Consider the following 6,000-nt stretch of genomic DNA (forward strand, 5'->3'; position numbering starts at 1 on the left):
TTGCTCTCCAAAGTAAATGATATTCAGGAACTTTATAAGAAGCCACAGCAAAATTTACAATGCAATCTGTCCACATACTTAACAGGTCCTCCCAGAGGAGAATAATGGCTTTTCTCTTTTTTTTACAAATAGTGTGCAAATGTCTCTCATTTTCAGAATCTAAACTGGAACACTGCTGACAGGGTGCATGCAGATGGTTGGATTAGCCACATATGATGCTCTGCATCACCCTTCTTCTTCTACAGCTTTCATTTCTTCAGTTGCCTCATATAAATAATTTATATATCCTTCTGTATTGTCTCCAGGATCATGTAATCATATGGAGACAGATATAGTCATGCACATATAAATACGTATATATGCATGCATTTACAAACATATAGGGCAATGTTGTCACTGTTTTATAAAAACAGGACCATATTATGCATGTTACACAGACTTTTGCTTTTAATTCAAAAAAATATTGTGAAATGCCTCCTAGTAAACCAGGATAGCCTTCATTTACTCCTTTTGTTGGAGTATTCTGTCCTATGGTATAAATAACTTAGTCAAGCTTTAATAAACATTCAATGGTTCTATTTTTCCTACTCTGAAGAGTCTGCAATAGATTTCTTTACATGCACATCTTTATATGCATTGGTATTTAATTTTTATAGGGTGTATTAGAAGAAGTGACATTGTTGGGTTAAAAGTTATATGTATATTTACTTTTAATAAATGTTGCCTAAATCATTTTCCCAAAAGCATAATAATGCACATCCATTAATTATCTGTGAATATACTTTTTCTCTGTATCCTTGAAAAAATAAACATTATCATATATATAAAATATATATTGGACTAACGAATGGAAAGTAATATCTGTGTACTCTAGTCTGCATTTACTCAACCATAAGGGCATTTGAGCATCTTAATATCTGTCTGTTGATCATTTGGACTTGCTATTGCTTTTGTATATTAATTGGTTTAACAAAGTATTTAAGAATGCAGGCTCTGAGTTACATTGTCTGTGTTTGAATTTTGTGAAATTATTCTTTTCCCTTTTTTTTGAATTATGTTTATCAGATTTTGCTATTAGGTTGCTAACTTCGTAAAATTACCTAGGGATTTGTCCATGATCCTTATTATTTTAGATGTTTAGGGAATATGGGAATTCAGTTGAAGTCTCCTACAAATTATCAAAGATAAGAATAGAAGTAGAGAGAATATAAGATTAACTCACCCTTTTTCCCTGTCCTCTTCATCTACTATAATTTTGAGATCTTTGTTCTAACTCTGTTATTTGGTCAGAATCCTTCTTTTAGTAATTTCTTCCATGGTATGAATGGGCGGTAGGCTCCGAATCTTTCAATAGCTTCACATATCTCGCCTTTATCTCGTCAGGAAGTTTTGGGTATATGACTGACGGTATCAGTTCTTTTCTCATCAGTATATGTAGATGTTATCTCACCAGCTACTATTTTCCACTCTTTCACATAAGTTGTCCAATTATCAAACAGATGTGTTTTTCTTTGAAGCTAAATTGCTCTTTGTGTCTGGAGAATCTTCTCATCTTTATCTTTGAAATTCGTATATTTTATCAGGCTATGTCGAGGTATGTTTTTATCATCAAACCTCCCTTTTATTCTAAAGATTCAGTTGTTTTATCACCTCAAGAAAATTCCTTTATGTTGTGTGTGTGATTATTCCCTATCCTCCACATGTTTATTTGATACATTGTGGAAATCCTATTATCTGCATCTTAGGTTCTTCATATCTCTTATCATTTCCCTTATGATTTCCATATCTTTGAGTTTTCTTATGTGCTTTCAGGTGGTTCTTCCATCAGATTATCTATGTCACAAGTTCAGATTTTGACAGCATCTGTTCTATTTTTCAATTTGCCTATTAACTTTTGTTATTCAAAAGCATGACATCCTGATTTGGTGTATCAGAGGTTCCTCTTCTCTGGTAGTTGGACCTCCTTAAAAGTGTATTTTTGTTTGTGTGGCATTTATTGGAGCTTGCTACTGGTCCTAAGTAGCATCAAGGAGAGGTAAATATTCCCCATCTCCATGGCTGCAGTGGGTAGCAGCAAGCCTGCAACCAGTCTCCTGTTGGGACCCCAGAAGGAAATCTTCCTGCTCCCTGGTCTTCTTGAACCCTCCCGGCCTCAGGATCAGAAGGCTCAGCCCACCTAATGAGCTTCTCTCCCATGTCATGGTAAGGGAAAGACAAAGCACACTACCATGGGGCAGATGTTTATTTTCTCCACAACATTCCTTGGATCGCTATGGTCCAGGCTTTCCCCAGGATTTTCAGCATTTCAATCCTTGCTCTAAGGCTTCCCACTGGTCCTCAGGCTTTATCTGATCTAGTTTAAAATATTTTGCTCCAGCAATCCCCACAGGTTGTCAGCAAATGTAAGAATTTTCTTGTGCCCAGTTGCACCTAGACTCTCTGACTCAGGGCAGGCACATGGATCAGGTTGGGAGTAGAGAAGATGAAAATGCATTCAGTTCATCATCTTCCCAGAGTTCACCAAAAACTTGCATTATAAAGAAGGTGATTCCAGAAATGAACTGCTTTTTTCCCAGTCACTTTGTCTCACATCAACCTGGGATCTAGAAACAAGCACATATTTACGTTTATTATTTGATTTCTCACCTAACTATGTAAGCCCCATGAAAGTAGAGGCTTGGTTGATTGGATTTACTGCTGTATCCCATCTACCTCATCCCCATACCTGCTCTACCTAGAGCTGTACTCATCGTAGTTATGGCCACACCATATTTTCAGTTGTTCAGATATAAAAACATGGAGCCATTTTTAACCACTTATTTTTCCCTCATTCATCAGCTAAATCCATCAGAAAATCTATAAGCTCCATCTTCAAAAGATGTCCATAATTTGGCCACTTCTTCCCACATTCATGACTACCCTCTGGTTCTAGCCACTGTCATCTCCCTCCTAGATTATTAAAATAGTCTCCTTTCTGGCCTCCAAGTTCAACTCTTGCCCCTCACATTCTATTTTCAGCACAGCAGCAAGAGCTGTCCTTTTATAATGTAAGCTGTCCTCTTAACAAACAAACAAGCATATCTACTGAAAACGTGCAATGGACCCCATTTCATTCAGAATAAGAGCTGACATCATTAAAATGACCCCCAAGTCCTCCAATATCTGAGCCCCATGACTTTTTTGATCTCATGCCATTTTTTTCCTTCTTGCTCACTCTGTTCAGCATTAGTGATTCTTTTCTAGTCTTCAAGCTTGCCAGGCATATTCCTGATGTGGTGTTTTGCACTTTCTCTCTGACTAGAATGTCCTTCCCCCCAAATATCCACATAACTAGTGCTCTCATTGCACCAAGATTTAGCTTAGATGTCAGCTTCTTAATGAAATCTAGCCTGATCAGGTTTTTTTCTTTTTTTTTAGTTTCATTGAAATATAATTGATGTATAATAAACTGCACATATTTAAAGTGTATAACTCTATAAGTTTTGACATGAATAGACCTGGGAAATTATCACCACAAACAAAATAGGGAACACATTCATCACACCACAAAGTTTCCTCATGCCCCTTTCTAATCTGTCTTTTCCACTCCTCTCACCCCATTCTGATTGCTCTTTCCATCCCCAGGGAAGTATTGCTCTGCTTTCTCTAACAATAAATTAGTTTGCATTTTCTGGAATTGTACATAAATGAATCATACAGTATGTACTGTTTAATGCCTGACTGCTTTTACTAAGCTTAATTATTTTGAGACTCATCCATGTTATTGTGTGTATAGATCTCTTTTCTTTGGTGTGTAATATCCCATTGTATTGATATGCCATTGACCTGTTGATGAACATTTAAGGTCTTGTCAGTTTTTGACTATTACCAAAAAAGAAAGAAAACAAAAGCTGTTACAAACATTTGTGTGCAAGTCTTGTATGTACATATGTTTTCTTTTCTTTTGGGCAAATACGTAGGAGTAGAATGGATGAATCATATGATATATGGATGTTTAACATTTTAAGAAACTGTTAACTTGTCCTCCAAAGTGGTTATACTATTTCACAGTCCAGTATTACCAGTAGTGTATGAGTTTCAGTTTTACTACTTCCTTGCCAACATTTGGTATGTTTATTTAGTCTTTTTAATTTTAGCCATTCTAATAGAGGTGTACTATTACCTCATTGTGGTTTTAATTTACATTTCCCTAATAACTAATGATGCTGAGTATTTGTTCATGTGCTTATTTGCCATCTGCATATCTACTCGGTAATATTTTTGTTCAGAGCTTTTTTTTTTAATTGGGATAGTTGGGTTTTTTTTTTTTTTTTTTTTTTTGCAGTACACGGGCCTCTCACTGTTGTGGCCTCTCCCGTTGCAGAGCACAGGCTCCGGATGCGCAAGCTCAGCGGCCATGGCTCACAGGCCCAGACTCTCTGCTCTCAACCACTGCACCACCAGGGAAGCCCCCCATAATACCTTTTAATGTATTATGTGATTTATGTATTTAATATGTAAAGCTCCTACCAGAATGTCAGCTCAATGAAGGCAGGGACTTTTTACATTTTATTGATATTCTAATTACTGATAGATTCCAAGTGCTTAAAACACTGTTTAGTACATAATAAGTTTTACATATCTATTTGTTGAATGAGTGAATATAGAATCAGACCTTTTAAAGGCTGAAAAATATCTTAGAGTCCACTTCATCCAATCTCCATGTATTAATAAAGAAAGAAATAGAGGCAGAAATATAAAGTCAGTGCTCACCCAGCTATGTAATCAGGGGGTCCCTACTCAATCCCTGAGCCTCACTTTCAACCCTACTGCCTCTCATCCAAGCAATATTGAATGGTTCACAGCTTTGCGAATGTGTCCTCTATACCATGACTTTCATTTTCCCACAGTCTGGTACTTTTATCTGAGATGCACTCTCCTTTCTCCTTTTTTCATCAAGTATCACCTCCACTGGAAGTTATTCCCACACATCTAAATCTGATTTAGATTCTTCATCTCTCAGCCTCTGTACTCCCAAAGTATGGAGTGTGACCCATACGTTAACTTATTTTCTATACAAGACTTTCTGTGAAGGCAGAGGATGGTGTCTTATATAATTGATTACTCACAATGCCTGGCACCATTCTTGGCACGCAGTACACTCAGTTGAATGAATAACTTTCTACGTCTATCTTCTGAATTTCAGAGAACGATTGAAATTTATCCCCATTTCTTGCCATATTTATAAGCTAGTCTGTTTTGTGTTTATTTGTGTGAATACATGTGTGTATTTCTCATTGTTATTGCATTATTTCGTTTTATCTTAACCATCAGATAGGTCTAACAAATGTGAAAATGATTTCTCAAGTATACGTTATACTTGTTTTCTTTACCCAACAAATAACCAACAGAAGTAAATAATGTCAAGCATGTTCATAGAGTTCATGCAGCTGGTCATAAAGGCCACATTTATATATATATATATTTTATATTTTGAAACATTTTTAATTGTATGAATTAAAAAACAAAATAGCTAAATTCAACATCAAATTTTCTAAAGTTACATTACACAGGCTGACACAGGATACTTGAAAATATGTTAAGTTTTTGCATTGACACTGATATCCAAAATAAAATAAAAGTGCTTCTGAGCCCTACCAGTGCAGAGGTTCCCAGCAAAACCATCTATCAGTTCAGACTTCCAGACCCAGGCAGGTAGTTCATCATTTAACCAGAACAAAAACATGGAGAGTTCTTGACAAATTCATTAAGAAATCCATAAAATACGTAGTATTACATCTTGTCAACCTGACTTTGCTTATCAGAATTCTTAGTCCAGAAATAATTTGTAATAAGGTTGTCATTGAGAAGCTTCTCAATTTTGCTGTAAAGTGGAAAGGACTTAGACTAATAATGAAGGCCAGTTAAATCTCAGAACCACTACCTGCCTGTGAGATTTGTTTTTCACCAATTTATTTTTTAATTGAAGTATAGTTGATTTACAATATTGTGTCAGTTTCA

The sequence above is a fragment of the Pseudorca crassidens genome, chromosome 4 (genome assembly GCF_039906515.1).
Source record: "Pseudorca crassidens isolate mPseCra1 chromosome 4, mPseCra1.hap1, whole genome shotgun sequence".
Taxonomy (NCBI): domain Eukaryota; kingdom Metazoa; phylum Chordata; class Mammalia; order Artiodactyla; family Delphinidae; genus Pseudorca; species Pseudorca crassidens.